This window comes from Semicossyphus pulcher, unplaced genomic scaffold, assembly GCF_022749685.1.
Source record: "Semicossyphus pulcher isolate SPU_LCO1_2020_fin unplaced genomic scaffold, fSemPul1.0.p SCAF_21, whole genome shotgun sequence".
Taxonomy (NCBI): Eukaryota; Metazoa; Chordata; class Actinopteri; order Labriformes; family Labridae; genus Semicossyphus; species Semicossyphus pulcher.
The window spans coordinates 13,669,280-13,683,562 of record NW_027211695.1 but is presented as its reverse complement, the minus strand read 5'-3'; the positions used below and the strand labels follow the sequence as shown (position 1 = coordinate 13,683,562).

The window sequence follows — 14,283 nt, the reverse complement described above, 5'->3', positions numbered from 1 at the left end:
GGACGGTGTTTGCTTTCTCAGAGACAGAAACGGCTTGCCGAGTAGCTATTCCGAGTTGTGTTGTGTCTTTTTTTAATCTCTTTTTTGCTAGAGCAATTAATGCTGGGAGAAGGAAACAAAGGGACAGAGCGTGTGTGCCGCACACCCTGGTCAAATTGCAGCAGTGTTTTGAACTTTTCAGCAACTTTGGTAGCAGGTGAAGGTGAGCTAATGCTAAAGGCCCCCAACTCGGGGATTATGCGTGCTGGGCACCGTCAGCCAGGGGGCCGTGTCTGGGAGTGAGTCCCCTGTCTCTGACGCTTCCAACTCATACTTACCTGGCAGGGGAGATACCATGATCAAGAAGGTGGTTCACCCAGGGCGAGGCTCAGCCATTGCACTGCGGCTGTGCTGACCGCTGCGAATTCCCCAAATGTGGGAATCTCGACTGCATAATTTGTGGTAGTGGGGGACTGCGTTCGCGCTCTCCCCTGATCGTTGTGTTGAAGGAAAGAGAAAAAAAAGGAGTCCTCCTCGGCTGTGCCTGTGCTGCGCGTTTTCCCGACTGGTGAGTCAGCGTGTTTGTGGGGTGTTCATTTAGAGGCCTCGGGTTACTTTTGCGGTTAGTCCAGAAAGTGGCAGCCTTGCTGTGCAGAGATGTCTGATGTACGCTGTGAAGCCGCGGTCGCGATGGCAGCAAGAAGTGGGTGCAGCCCTTTGGAGGGGACAGAATGAATTGCGTGTCCTCCTCTCCGAGATTGTTCTGTCTTTGTGGAAGAAATGTGCTCTGGACATTCTTCCCTCGCTGGCATGCTTAGGTTTTAGGCTTGTGCGCGGTTGCTGGACGGTGTTTGCTTTCTCAGAGACAGAAACGGCTTGCCGAGTAGCTATTCCGAGTTGTGTTGTGTCTTTTTTTAATCTCTTTTTTGCTAGAACAATTAATGCTGGGAGAAGGAAACAAAGGGACAGAGCGTGTGTGCCGCACACCCTGGTCAAATTGCAGCAGTGTTTTGAACTTTTCAGCAACTTTGGTAGCAGGTGAAGGTGAGCTAATGCTAAAGGCCCCCAACCCGGGGATTATGCGTGCTGGGCACCGTCAGCCAGGGGGCCGTGTCTGGGAGTGAGTCCCCTGTCTCTGACGCTTCCAACTCATACTTACCTGGCAGGGGAGATACCATGATCAAGAAGGTGGTTTACCCAGGGCGAGGCTCAGCCATTGCACTGCGGCTGTGCTGACCGCTGCGAATTCCCCAAATGTGGGAATCTCGACTGCATAATTTGTGGTAGTGGGGGACTGCGTTCGCGCTCTCCCCTGATCGTTGTGTTGAAGGAAAGAGAAAAAAAAGGAGTCCTCCTCGGCTGTGCCTGTGCTGCGCGTTTTCCCGACTGGTGAGTCAGCGTGTTTGTGGGCGTGTTCATTTAGAGGCCTCGGGTTACTTTTGCGGTTAGTCCAGAAAGTGGCAGCCTTGCTGTGCAGAGATGTCTGATGTACGCTGTGAAGCCGCGGTCGCGATGGCAGCAAGAAGTGGGTGCGGCCCTTTGGAGGGGACAGAATGAATTGCGTGTCCTCCTCTCCGAGATTGTTCTGTCTTTGTGGAAGAAATGTGCTCTGGACATTCTTCCCTCGCTGGCATGCTTAGGTTTTAGGCTTGTGCGCGGTTGCTGGACGGTGTTTGCTTTCTCAGAGACAGAAACGGCTTGCCGAGTAGCTATTCCGAGTTGTGTTGTGTCTTTTTTTAATCTCTTTTTTGCTAGAGCAATTAATGCTGGGAGAAGGAAACAAAGGGACAGAGCGTGTGTGCCGCACACCCTGGTCAAATTGCAGCAGTGTTTTGAACTTTTCAGCAACTTTGGTAGCAGGTGAAGGTGAGCTAATGCTAAAGGCCCCCAACCCGGGGATTATGCGTGCTGGGCACCGTCAGCCAGGGGGCCGTGTCTGGGAGTGAGTCCCCTGTCTCTGACGCTTCCAACTCATACTTACCTGGCAGGGGAGATACCATGATCAAGAAGGTGGTTCACCCAGGGCGAGGCTCAGCCATTGCACTGCGGCTGTGCTGACCGCTGCGAATTCCCCAAATGTGGGAATCTCGACTGCATAATTTGTGGTAGTGGGGGACTGCGTTCGCGCTCTCCCCTGATCGTTGTGTTGAAGGAAAGAGAAAAAAAAGGAGTCCTCCTCGGCTGTGCCTGTGCTGCGCGTTTTCCCGACTGGTGAGTCAGCGTGTTTGTGGGCGTGTTCATTTAGAGGCCTCGGGTTACTTTTGCGGTTAGTCCAGAAAGTGGCAGCCTTGCTGTGCAGAGATGTCTGATGTACGCTGTGAAGCCGCGGTCGCGATGGCAGCAAGAAGTGGGTGCGGCCCTTTGGAGGGGACAGAATGAATTGCGTGTCCTCCTCTCCGAGATTGTTCTGTCTTTGTGGAAGAAATGTGCTCTGGACATTCTTCCCTCGCTGGCATGCTTAGGTTTTAGGCTTGTGCGCGGTTGCTGGACGGTGTTTGCTTTCTCAGAGACAGAAACGGCTTGCCGAGTAGCTATTCCGAGTTGTGTTGTGTCTTTTTTTAATCTCTTTTTTGCTAGAGCAATTAATGCTGGGAGAAGGAAACAAAGGGACAGAGCGTGTGTGCCGCACACCCTGGTCAAATTGCAGCAGTGTTTTGAACTTTTCAGCAACTTTGGTAGCAGGTGAAGGTGAGCTAATGCTAAAGGCCCCCAACTCGGGGATTATGCGTGCTGGGCACCGTCAGCCAGGGGGCCGTGTCTGGGAGTGAGTCCCCTGTCTCTGACGCTTCCAACTCATACTTACCTGGCAGGGGAGATACCATGATCAAGAAGGTGGTTCACCCAGGGCGAGGCTCAGCCATTGCACTGCGGCTGTGCTGACCGCTGCGAATTCCCCAAATGTGGGAATCTCGACTGCATAATTTGTGGTAGTGGGGGACTGCGTTCGCGCTCTCCCCTGATCGTTGTGTTGAAGGAAAGAGAAAAAAAAGGAGTCCTCCTCGGCTGTGCCTGTGCTGCGCGTTTTCCCGACTGGTGAGTCAGCGTGTTTGTGGGCGTGTTCATTTAGAGGCCTCGGGTTACTTTTGCGGTTAGTCCAGAAAGTGGCAGCCTTGCTGTGCAGAGATGTCTGATGTACGCTGTGAAGCCGCGGTCGCGATGGCAGCAAGAAGTGGGTGCGGCCCTTTGGAGGGGACAGAATGAATTGCGTGTCCTCCTCTCCGAGATTGTTCTGTCTTTGTGGAAGAAATGTGCTCTGGACATTCTTCCCTCGCTGGCATGCTTAGGTTTTAGGCTTGTGCGCGGTTGCTGGACGGTGTTTGCTTTCTCAGAGACAGAAACGGCTTGCCGAGTAGCTATTCCGAGTTGTGTTGTGTCTTTTTTTAATCTCTTTTTTGCTAGAGCAATTAATGCTGGGAGAAGGAAACAAAGGGACAGAGCGTGTGTGCCGCACACCCTGGTCAAATTGCAGCAGTGTTTTGAACTTTTCAGCAACTTTGGTAGCAGGTGAAGGTGAGCTAATGCTAAAGGCCCCCAACTCGGGGATTATGCGTGCTGGGCACCGTCAGCCAGGGGGCCGTGTCTGGGAGTGAGTCCCCTGTCTCTGACACTTCCAACTCATACTTACCTGGCAGGGGAGATACCATGATCAAGAAGGTGGTTCACCCAGGGCGAGGCTCAGCCATTGCACTGCGGCTGTGCTGACCGCTGCGAATTCCCCAAATGTGGGAATCTCGACTGCATAATTTGTGGTAGTGGGGGACTGCGTTCGCGCTCTCCCCTGATCGTTGTGTTGAAGGAAAGAGAAAAAAAAGGAGTCCTCCTCGGCTGTGCCTGTGCTGCGCGTTTTCCCGACTGGTGAGTCAGCGTGTTTGTGGGCGTGTTCATTTAGAGGCCTCGGGTTACTTTTGCGGTTAGTCCAGAAAGTGGCAGCCTTGCTGTGCAGAGATGTCTGATGTACGCTGTGAAGCCGCGGTCGCGATGGCAGCAAGAAGTGGGTGCGGCCCTTTGGAGGGGACAGAATGAATTGCGTGTCCTCCTCTCCGAGATTGTTCTGTCTTTGTGGAAGAAATGTGCTCTGGACATTCTTCCCTCGCTGGCATGCTTAGGTTTTAGGCTTGTGCGCGGTTGCTGGACGGTGTTTGCTTTCTCAGAGACAGAAACGGCTTGCCGAGTAGCTATTCCGAGTTGTGTTGTGTCTTTTTTTAATCTCTTTTTTGCTAGAGCAATTAATGCTGGGAGAAGGAAACAAAGGGACAGAGCGTGTGTGCCGCACACCCTGGTCAAATTGCAGCAGTGTTTTGAACTTTTCAGCAACTTTGGTAGCAGGTGAAGGTGAGCTAATGCTAAAGGCCCCCAACTCGGGGACTCGGCTCAGCCGTTGCACTGCGGCTGTGCTGACCGCTGCGAATTCCCCAAATGTGGGAATCTCGACTGCATAATTTGTGGTAGTGGGGGACTGCGTTCGCGCTCTCCCCTGATCGTTGTGTTGAAGGAAAGAGAAAAAAAAGGAGTCCTCCTCGGCTGTGCCTGTGCTGCGCGTTTTCCCGACTGGTGAGTCAGCGTGTTTGTGGGCGTGTTCATTTAGAGGCCTCGGGTTACTTTTGCGGTTAGTCCAGAAAGTGGCAGCCTTGCTGTGCAGAGATGTCTGATGTACGCTGTGAAGCCGCGGTCGCGATGGCAGCAAGAAGTGGGTGCGGCCCTTTGGAGGGGACAGAATGAATTGCGTGTCCTCCTCTCCGAGATTGTTCTGTCTTTGTGGAAGAAATGTGCTCTGGACATTCTTCCCTCGCTGGCATGCTTAGGTTTTAGGCTTGTGCGCGGTTGCTGGACGGTGTTTGCTTTCTCAGAGACAGAAACGGCTTGCCGAGTAGCTATTCCGAGTTGTGTTGTGTCTTTTTTTAATCTCTTTTTTGCTAGAGCAATTAATGCTGGGAGAAGGAAACAAAGGGACAGAGCGTGTGTGCCGCACACCCTGGTCAAATTGCAGCAGTGTTTTGAACTTTTCAGCAACTTTGGTAGCAGGTGAAGGTGAGCTAATGCTAAAGGCCCCCAACTCGGGGATTATGCGTGCTGGGCACCGTCAGCCAGGGGGCCGTGTCTGGGAGTGAGTCCCCTGTCTCTGACGCTTCCAACTCATACTTACCTGGCAGGGGAGATACCATGATCAAGAAGGTGGTTCACCCAGGGCGAGGCTCAGCCATTGCACTGCGGCTGTGCTGACCGCTGCGAATTCCCCAAATGTGGGAATCTCGACTGCATAATTTGTGGTAGTGGGGGACTGCGTTCGCGCTCTCCCCTGATCGTTGTGTTGAAGGAAAGAGAAAAAAAAGGAGTCCTCCTCGGCTGTGCCTGTGCTGCGCGTTTTCCCGACTGGTGAGTCAGCGTGTTTGTGGGCGTGTTCATTTAGAGGCCTCGGGTTACTTTTGCGGTTAGTCCAGAAAGTGGCAGCCTTGCTGTGCAGAGATGTCTGATGTACGCTGTGAAGCCGCGGTCGCGATGGCAGCAAGAAGTGGGTGCGGCCCTTTGGAGGGGACAGAATGAATTGCGTGTCCTCCTCTCCGAGATTGTTCTGTCTTTGTGGAAGAAATGTGCTCTGGACATTCTTCCCTCGCTGGCATGCTTAGGTTTTAGGCTTGTGCGCGGTTGCTGGACGGTGTTTGCTTTCTCAGAGACAGAAACGGCTTGCCGAGTAGCTATTCCGAGTTGTGTTGTGTCTTTTTTTAATCTCTTTTTTGCTAGAGCAATTAATGCTGGGAGAAGGAAACAAAGGGACAGAGCGTGTGTGCCGCACACCCTGGTCAAATTGCAGCAGTGTTTTGAACTTTTCAGCAACTTTGGTAGCAGGTGAAGGTGAGCTAATGCTAAAGGCCCCCAACTCGGGGATTATGCGTGCTGGGCACCGTCAGCCAGGGGGCCGTGTATGGGAGTGAGTCCCCTGTCTCTGACGCTTCCAACTCATACTTACCTGGCAGGGGAGATACCACGATCAAGAAGGTGGTTCACCCAGGGCGAGGCTCAGCCATTGCACTGCGGCTGTGCTGACCGCTGCGAATTCCCCAAATGTGGGAATCTCGACTGCATAATTTGTGGTAGTGGGGGACTGCGTTCTAGAGATGTCAACTCTCGTTCACTTCAGTGACCCGGATCTTCGGATCTCGTTCAGCTGAACGATTCGTTCATTACATTCGTTCACCAGGTCGTTCAGTGACATTTCCGGTTTACCTGTAACTCACTCACTCTCACTCGTTCATGAACGATACGGCTCCCATTGCATTACTGGTCTTCTTGTTCAATCATCACAATATAACAGTTACTTCGCCCAACTATATTAAAAAGAAAATATTATAATATTTATATAAAAATAAACATTCATGTGTTATCTCATCTTGCTGTTGTGTCAGTTTATTTTTGAGATGTTGTAATACCGTTTCTAGTATTGTACTTTACTTTATTTCTTTATTTCAGACACATAAGTCCATATCTGTACTCGTGCTAACATCAATCAGTCTGGTTTTCTAAAAGAAGTGGGGAGCCGCGAGAGGAGCCAAGTGAACGAAAGGAACGAATTTGATGCATGAAAGTGAACGGATCATTCCGTTCACTGAAAAGATTCGTTCTTTTTGAACGAATCGTTCAGGACCGAAACATCTCTACTGCGTTCGCGCTCTCCCCTGATCGTTGTGTTGAAGGAAAGAGAAAAAAAAGGAGTCCTCCTCGGCTGTGCCTGTGCTGCGCGTTTTCCCGACTGGTGAGTCAGCGTGTTTGTGGGCGTGTTCATTTAGAGGCCTCGGGTTACTTTTGCGGTTAGTCCAGAAAGTGGCAGCCTTGCTGTGCAGAGATGTCTGATGTACGCTGTGAAGCCGCGGTCGCGATGGCAGCAAGAAGTGGGTGCGGCCCTTTGGAGGGGACAGAATGAATTGCGTGTCCTCCTCTCCGAGATTGTTCTGTCTTTGTGGAAGAAATGTGCTCTGGACATTCTTCCCTCGCTGGCATGCTTAGGTTTTAGGCTTGTGCGCGGTTGCTGGACGGTGTTTGCTTTCTCAGAGACAGAAACGGCTTGCCGAGTAGCTATTCCGAGTTGTGTTGTGTCTTTTTTTAATCTCTTTTTTGCTAGAGCAATTAATGCTGGGAGAAGGAAACAAAGGGACAGAGCGTGTGTGCCGCACACCCTGGTCAAATTGCAGCAGTGTTTTGAACTTTTCAGCAACTTTGGTAGCAGGTGAAGGTGAGCTAATGCTAAAGGCCCCCAACTCGGGGATTATGCGTGCTGGGCACCGTCAGCCAGGGGGCCGTGTCTGGGAGTGAGTCCCCTGTCTCTGACGCTTCCAACTCATACTTACCTGGCAGGGGAGATACCATGATCAAGAAGGTGGTTCACCCAGGGCGAGGCTCAGCCATTGCACTGCGGCTGTGCTGACCGCTGCGAATTCCCCAAATGTGGGAATCTCAACTGCATAATTTGTGGTAGTGGGGGACTGCGTTCGCGCTCTCCCCTGATCGTTGTGTTGAAGGAAAGAGAAAAAAAAGGAGTCCTCCTCGGCTGTGCCTGTGCTGCGCGTTTTCCCGACTGGTGAGTCAGCGTGTTTGTGGGCGTGTTCATTTAGAGGCCTCGGGTTACTTTTGCGGTTAGTCCAGAAAGTGGCAGCCTTGCTGTGCAGAGATGTCTGATGTACGCTGTGAAGCCGCGGTCGCGATGGCAGCAAGAAGTGGGTGCGGCCCTTTGGAGGGGACAGAATGAATTGCGTGTCCTCCTCTCCGAGATTGTTCTGTCTTTGTGGAAGAAATGTGCTCTGGACATTCTTCCCTCGCTGGCATGCTTAGGTTTTAGGCTTGTGCGCGGTTGCTGGACGGTGTTTGCTTTCTCAGAGACAGAAACGGCTTGCCGAGTAGCTATTCCGAGTTGTGTTGTGTCTTTTTTTAATCTCTTTTTTGCTAGAGCAATTAATGCTGGGAGAAGGAAACAAAGGGACAGAGCGTGTGTGCCGCACACCCTGGTCAAATTGCAGCAGTGTTTTGAACTTTTCAGCAACTTTGGTAGCAGGTGAAGGTGAGCTAATGCTAAAGGCCCCCAACTCGGGGATTATGCGTGCTGGGCACCGTCAGCCAGGGGGCCGTGTATGGGAGTGAGTCCCCTGTCTCTGACGCTTCCAACTCATACTTACCTGGCAGGGGAGATACCACGATCAAGAAGGTGGTTCACCCAGGGCGAGGCTCAGCCATTGCACTGCGGCTGTGCTGACCGCTGCGAATTCCCCAAATGTGGGAATCTCGACTGCATAATTTGTGGTAGTGGGGGACTGCGTTCTAGAGATGTCAACTCTCGTTCACTTCAGTGACCCGGATCTTCGGATCTCGTTCAGCTGAACGATTCGTTCATTACATTCGTTCACCAGGTCGTTCAGTGACATTTCCGGTTTACCTGTAACTCACTCACTCTCACTCGTTCATGAACGATACGGCTCCCATTGCATTACTGGTCTTCTTGTTCAATCATCACAATATAACAGTTACTTCGCCCAACTATATTAAAAAGAAAATATTATAATATTTATATAAAAATAAACATTCATGTGTTATCTCATCTTGCTGTTGTGTCAGTTTATTTTTGAGATGTTGTAATACCGTTTCTAGTATTGTACTTTACTTTATTTCTTTATTTCAGACACATAAGTCCATATCTGTACTCGTGCTAACATCAATCAGTCTGGTTTTCTAAAAGAAGTGGGGAGCCGCGAGAGGAGCCAAGTGAACGAAAGGAACGAATTTGATGCATGAAAGTGAACGGATCATTCCGTTCACTGAAAAGATTCGTTCTTTTTGAACGAATCGTTCAGGACCGAAACATCTCTACTGCGTTCGCGCTCTCCCCTGATCGTTGTGTTGAAGGAAAGAGAAAAAAAAGGAGTCCTCCTCGGCTGTGCCTGTGCTGCGCGTTTTCCCGACTGGTGAGTCAGCGTGTTTGTGGGCGTGTTCATTTAGAGGCCTCGGGTTACTTTTGCGGTTAGTCCAGAAAGTGGCAGCCTTGCTGTGCAGAGATGTCTGATGTACGCTGTGAAGCCGCGGTCGCGATGGCAGCAAGAAGTGGGTGCGGCCCTTTGGAGGGGACAGAATGAATTGCGTGTCCTCCTCTCCGAGATTGTTCTGTCTTTGTGGAAGAAATGTGCTCTGGACATTCTTCCCTCGCTGGCATGCTTAGGTTTTAGGCTTGTGCGCGGTTGCTGGACGGTGTTTGCTTTCTCAGAGACAGAAACGGCTTGCCGAGTAGCTATTCCGAGTTGTGTTGTGTCTTTTTTTAATCTCTTTTTTGCTAGAGCAATTAATGCTGGGAGAAGGAAACAAAGGGACAGAGCGTGTGTGCCGCACACCCTGGTCAAATTGCAGCAGTGTTTTGAACTTTTCAGCAACTTTGGTAGCAGGTGAAGGTGAGCTAATGCTAAAGGCCCCCAACTCGGGGATTATGCGTGCTGGGCACCGTCAGCCAGGGGGCCGTGTCTGGGAGTGAGTCCCCTGTCTCTGACGCTTCCAACTCATACTTACCTGGCAGGGGAGATACCATGATCAAGAAGGTGGTTCACCCAGGGCGAGGCTCAGCCATTGCACTGCGGCTGTGCTGACCGCTGCGAATTCCCCAAATGTGGGAATCTCAACTGCATAATTTGTGGTAGTGGGGGACTGCGTTCGCGCTCTCCCCTGATCGTTGTGTTGAAGGAAAGAGAAAAAAAAGGAGTCCTCCTCGGCTGTGCCTGTGCTGCGCGTTTTCCCGACTGGTGAGTCAGCGTGTTTGTGGGCGTGTTCATTTAGAGGCCTCGGGTTACTTTTGCGGTTAGTCCAGAAAGTGGCAGCCTTGCTGTGCAGAGATGTCTGATGTACGCTGTGAAGCCGCGGTCGCGATGGCAGCAAGAAGTGGGTGCGGCCCTTTGGAGGGGACAGAATGAATTGCGTGTCCTCCTCTCCGAGATTGTTCTGTCTTTGTGGAAGAAATGTGCTCTGGACATTCTTCCCTCGCTGGCATGCTTAGGTTTTAGGCTTGTGCGCGGTTGCTGGACGGTGTTTGCTTTCTCAGAGACAGAAACGGCTTGCCGAGTAGCTATTCCGAGTTGTGTTGTGTCTTTTTTTAATCTCTTTTTTGCTAGAGCAATTAATGCTGGGAGAAGGAAACAAAGGGACAGAGCGTGTGTGCCGCATACCCTGGTCAAATTGCAGCAGTGTTTTGAACTTTTCAGCAACTTTGGTAGCAGGTGAAGGTGAGCTAATGCTAAAGGCCCCCAACTCGGGGATTATGCGTGCTGGGCACCGTCAGCCAGGGGGCCGTGTCTGGGAGTGAGTCCCCTGTCTCTGACGCTTCCAACTCATACTTACCTGGCAGGGGAGATACCATGATCAAGAAGGTGGTTCACCCAGGGCGAGGCTCAGCCATTGCACTGCGGCTGTGCTGACCGCTGCGAATTCCCCAAATGTGGGAATCTCGACTGCATAATTTGTGGTAGTGGGGGACTGCGTTCGCGCTCTCCCCTGATCGTTGTGTTGAAGGAAAGAGAAAAAAAAGGAGTCCTCCTCAGCTGTGCCTGTGCTGCGCGTTTTCCCGACTGGTGAGTCAGCGTGTTTGTGGGCGTGTTCATTTAGAGGCCTCGGGTTACTTTTGCGGTTAGTCCAGAAAGTGGCAGCCTTGCTGTGCAGAGATGTCTGATGTACGCTGTGAAGCCGCGGTCGCGATGGCAGCAAGAAGTGGGTGCGGCCCTTTGGAGGGGACAGAATGAATTGCGTGTCCTCCTCTCCGAGATTGTTCTGTCTTTGTGGAAGAAATGTGCTCTGGACATTCTTCCCTCGCTGGCATGCTTAGGTTTTAGGCTTGTGCGCGGTTGCTGGACGGTGTTTGCTTTCTCAGAGACAGAAACGGCTTGCCGAGTAGCTATTCCGAGTTGTGTTGTGTCTTTTTTTAATCTCTTTTTTGCTAGAGCAATTAATGCTGGGAGAAGGAAACAAAGGGACAGAGCGTGTGTGCCGCACACCCTGGTCAAATTGCAGCAGTGTTTTGAACTTTTCAGCAACTTTGGTAGCAGGTGAAGGTGAGCTAATGCTAAAGGCCCCCAACTCGGGGATTATGCGTGCTGGGCACCGTCAGCCAGGGGGCCGTGTCTGGGAGTGAGTCCCCTGTCTCTGACGCTTCCAACTCATACTTACCTGGCAGGGGAGATACCATGATCAAGAAGGTGGTTCACCCAGGGCGAGGCTCAGCCATTGCACTGCGGCTGTGCTGACCGCTGCGAATTCCCCAAATGTGGGAATCTCGACTGCATAATTTGTGGTAGTGGGGGACTGCGTTCGCGCTCTCCCCTGATCGTTGTGTTGAAGGAAAGAGAAAAAAAAGGAGTCCTCCTCGGCTGTGCCTGTGCTGCGCGTTTTCCCGACTGGTGAGTCAGCGTGTTTGTGGGCGTGTTCATTTAGAGGCCTCGGGTTACTTTTGCGGTTAGTCCAGAAAGTGGCAGCCTTGCTGTGCAGAGATGTCTGATGTACGCTGTGAAGCCGCGGTCGCGATGGCAGCAAGAAGTGGGTGCGGCCCTTTGGAGGGGACAGAATGAATTGCGTGTCCTCCTCTCCGAGATTGTTCTGTCTTTGTGGAAGAAATGTGCTCTGGACATTCTTCCCTCGCTGGCATGCTTAGGTTTTAGGCTTGTGCGCGGTTGCTGGACGGTGTTTGCTTTCTCAGAGACAGAAACGGCTTGCCGAGTAGCTATTCCGAGTTGTGTTGTGTCTTTTTTTAATCTCTTTTTTGCTAGAGCAATTAATGCTGGGAGAAGGAAACAAAGGGACAGAGCGTGTGTGCCGCACACCCTGGTCAAATTGCAGCAGTGTTTTGAACTTTTCAGCAACTTTGGTAGCAGGTGAAGGTGAGCTAATGCTAAAGGCCCCCAACTCGGGGATTATGCGTGCTGGGCACCGTCAGCCAGGGGGCCGTGTCTGGGAGTGAGTCCCCTGTCTCTGACGCTTCCAACTCATACTTACCTGGCAGGGGAGATACCATGATCAAGAAGGTGGTTCACCCAGGGCGAGGCTCAGCCATTGCACTGCGGCTGTGCTGACCGCTGCGAATTCCCCAAATGTGGGAATCTCGACTGCATAATTTGTGGTAGTGGGGGACTGCGTTCGCGCTCTCCCCTGATCGTTGTGTTGAAGGAAAGAGAAAAAAAAGGAGTCCTCCTCGGCTGTGCCTGTGCTGCGCGTTTTCCCGACTGGTGAGTCAGCGTGTTTGTGGGCGTGTTCATTTAGAGGCCTCGGGTTACTTTTGCAGTTAGTCCAGAAAGTGGCAGCCTTGCTGTGCAGAGATGTCTGATGTACGCTGTGAAGCCGCGGTCGCGATGGCAGCAAGAAGTGGGTGCGGCCCTTTGGAGGGGACAGAATGAATTGCGTGTCCTCCTCTCCGAGATTGTTCTGTCTTTGTGGAAGAAATGTGCTCTGGACATTCTTCCCTCGCTGGCATGCTTAGGTTTTAGGCTTGTGCGCGGTTGCTGGACGGTGTTTGCTTTCTCAGAGACAGAAACGGCTCGCCGAGTAGCTATTCCGAGTTGTGTTGTGTCTTTTTTTAATCTCTTTTTTGCTAGAGCAATTAATGCTGGGAGAAGGAAACAAAGGGACAGAGCGTGTGTGCCGCACACCCTGGTCAAATTGCAGCAGTGTTTTGAACTTTTCAGCAACTTTGGTAGCAGGTGAAGGTGAGCTAATGCTAAAGGCCCCCAACTCGGGGATTATGCGTGCTGGGCACCGTCAGCCAGGGGGCCGTGTCTGGGAGTGAGTCCCCTGTCTCTGACGCTTCCAACTCATACTTACCTGGCAGGGGAGATACCACGATCAAGAAGGTGGTTCACCCAGGGCGAGGCTCAGCCATTGCACTGCGGCTGTGCTGACCGCTGCGAATTCCCCAAATGTGGGAATCTCGACTGCATAATTTGTGGTAGTGGGGGACTGCGTTCGCGCTCTCCCCTGATCGTTGTGTTGAAGGAAAGAGAAAAAAAAGGAGTCCTCCTCGGCTGTGCCTGTGCTGCGCGTTTTCCCGACTGGTGAGTCAGCGTGTTTGTGGGCGTGTTCATTTAGAGGCCTCGGGTTACTTTTGCAGTTAGTCCAGAAAGTGGCAGCCTTGCTGTGCAGAGATGTCTGATGTACGCTGTGAAGCCGCGGTCGCGATGGCAGCAAGAAGTGGGTGCGGCCCTTTGGAGGGGACAGAATGAATTGCGTGTCCTCCTCTCCGAGATTGTTCTGTCTTTGTGGAAGAAATGTGCTCTGGACATTCTTCCCTCGCTGGCATGCTTAGGTTTTAGGCTTGTGCGCGGTTGCTGGACGGTGTTTGCTTTCTCAGAGACAGAAACGGCTTGCCGAGTAGCTATTCCGAGTTGTGTTGTGTCTTTTTTTAATCTCTTTTTTGCTAGAGCAATTAATGCTGGGAGAAGGAAACAAAGGGACAGAGCGTGTGTGCCGCACACCCTGGTCAAATTGCAGCAGTGTTTTGAACTTTTCAGCAACTTTGGTAGCAGGTGAAGGTGAGCTAATGCTAAAGGCCCCCAACTCGGGGATTATGCGTGCTGGGCACCGTCAGCCAGGGGGCCGTGTCTGGGAGTGAGTCCCCTGTCTCTGACGCTTCCAACTCATACTTACCTGGCAGGGGAGATACCACGATCAAGAAGGTGGTTCACCCAGGGCGAGGCTCAGCCATTGCACTGCGGCTGTGCTGACCGCTGCGAATTCCCCAAATGTGGGAATCTCGACTGCATAATTTGTGGTAGTGGGGGACTGCGTTCGCGCTCTCCCCTGATCGTTGTGTTGAAGGAAAGAGAAAAAAAAGGAGTCCTCCTCGGCTGTGCCTGTGCTGCGCGTTTTCCCGACTGGTGAGTCAGCGTGTTTGTGGGCGTGTTCATTTAGAGGCCTCGGGTTACTTTTGCGGTTAGTCCAGAAAGTGGCAGCCTTGCTGTGCAGAGATGTCTGATGTACGCTGTGAAGCCGCGGTCGCGATGGCAGCAAGAAGTGGGTGCGGCCCTTTGGAGGGGACAGAATGAATTGCGTGTCCTCCTCTCCGAGATTGTTCTGTCTTTGTGGAAGAAATGTGCTCTGGACATTCTTCCCTCGCTGGCATGCTTAGGTTTTAGGCTTGTGCGCGGTTGCTGGACGGTGTTTGCTTTCTCAGAGACAGAAACGGCTTGCCGAGTAGCTATTCCGAGTTGTGTTGTGTCTTTTTTTAATCTCTTTTTTGCTAGAGCAATTAATGCTGGGAGAAGGAAACAAAGGGACAGAGCGTGTGTGCCGCACACCCTGGTC

At 51.9% G+C, this 14,283-nt stretch overlaps 16 non-coding genes across 16 annotated transcripts; all 16 read left to right on the top strand.

Moving 5' to 3' along the window:
- Positions 1–309: 309 nt before the first annotated feature.
- On the top strand, positions 310–473 carry LOC138601548 (U1 spliceosomal RNA). The gene has a single exon (XR_011309049.1). It is a non-coding gene; the product is annotated as a U1 spliceosomal RNA (small nuclear RNA).
- A 657-nt stretch (positions 474–1,130) lies between these two features.
- On the top strand, positions 1,131–1,294 carry LOC138601575 (U1 spliceosomal RNA). Its single transcript, XR_011309074.1, has one exon. It is a non-coding gene; the product is annotated as a U1 spliceosomal RNA (small nuclear RNA).
- Positions 1,295–1,952: 658 nt separating this feature from the next.
- LOC138601547 (U1 spliceosomal RNA) lies at positions 1,953–2,116 on the top strand. Its single transcript, XR_011309048.1, has one exon. It is a non-coding gene; the product is annotated as a U1 spliceosomal RNA (small nuclear RNA).
- A 658-nt stretch (positions 2,117–2,774) lies between these two features.
- LOC138601546 (U1 spliceosomal RNA) lies at positions 2,775–2,938 on the top strand. Its single transcript, XR_011309047.1, has one exon. It is a non-coding gene; the product is annotated as a U1 spliceosomal RNA (small nuclear RNA).
- Positions 2,939–3,596: 658 nt separating this feature from the next.
- LOC138601545 (U1 spliceosomal RNA) lies at positions 3,597–3,760 on the top strand. Its single transcript, XR_011309046.1, has one exon. It is a non-coding gene; the product is annotated as a U1 spliceosomal RNA (small nuclear RNA).
- A 530-nt stretch (positions 3,761–4,290) lies between these two features.
- On the top strand, positions 4,291–4,456 carry LOC138601645 (U1 spliceosomal RNA). The gene has a single exon (XR_011309140.1). It is a non-coding gene; the product is annotated as a U1 spliceosomal RNA (small nuclear RNA).
- A 658-nt stretch (positions 4,457–5,114) lies between these two features.
- LOC138601544 (U1 spliceosomal RNA) lies at positions 5,115–5,278 on the top strand. Its single transcript, XR_011309045.1, has one exon. It is a non-coding gene; the product is annotated as a U1 spliceosomal RNA (small nuclear RNA).
- A 658-nt stretch (positions 5,279–5,936) lies between these two features.
- LOC138601641 (U1 spliceosomal RNA) lies at positions 5,937–6,105 on the top strand. The gene has a single exon (XR_011309136.1). It is a non-coding gene; the product is annotated as a U1 spliceosomal RNA (small nuclear RNA).
- Positions 6,106–7,311: 1,206 nt separating this feature from the next.
- LOC138601615 (U1 spliceosomal RNA) lies at positions 7,312–7,475 on the top strand. The gene has a single exon (XR_011309111.1). It is a non-coding gene; the product is annotated as a U1 spliceosomal RNA (small nuclear RNA).
- A 658-nt stretch (positions 7,476–8,133) lies between these two features.
- On the top strand, positions 8,134–8,302 carry LOC138601640 (U1 spliceosomal RNA). Its single transcript, XR_011309135.1, has one exon. It is a non-coding gene; the product is annotated as a U1 spliceosomal RNA (small nuclear RNA).
- Positions 8,303–9,508: 1,206 nt separating this feature from the next.
- On the top strand, positions 9,509–9,672 carry LOC138601614 (U1 spliceosomal RNA). The gene has a single exon (XR_011309110.1). It is a non-coding gene; the product is annotated as a U1 spliceosomal RNA (small nuclear RNA).
- A 658-nt stretch (positions 9,673–10,330) lies between these two features.
- Positions 10,331–10,494, top strand: LOC138601543 (U1 spliceosomal RNA). The gene has a single exon (XR_011309044.1). It is a non-coding gene; the product is annotated as a U1 spliceosomal RNA (small nuclear RNA).
- Positions 10,495–11,152: 658 nt separating this feature from the next.
- Positions 11,153–11,316, top strand: LOC138601542 (U1 spliceosomal RNA). Its single transcript, XR_011309043.1, has one exon. It is a non-coding gene; the product is annotated as a U1 spliceosomal RNA (small nuclear RNA).
- Positions 11,317–11,974: 658 nt separating this feature from the next.
- On the top strand, positions 11,975–12,138 carry LOC138601541 (U1 spliceosomal RNA). The gene has a single exon (XR_011309042.1). It is a non-coding gene; the product is annotated as a U1 spliceosomal RNA (small nuclear RNA).
- Positions 12,139–12,796: 658 nt separating this feature from the next.
- LOC138601303 (U1 spliceosomal RNA) lies at positions 12,797–12,960 on the top strand. The gene has a single exon (XR_011308818.1). It is a non-coding gene; the product is annotated as a U1 spliceosomal RNA (small nuclear RNA).
- A 658-nt stretch (positions 12,961–13,618) lies between these two features.
- On the top strand, positions 13,619–13,782 carry LOC138601301 (U1 spliceosomal RNA). Its single transcript, XR_011308816.1, has one exon. It is a non-coding gene; the product is annotated as a U1 spliceosomal RNA (small nuclear RNA).
- Positions 13,783–14,283: the final 501 nt, after the last annotated feature.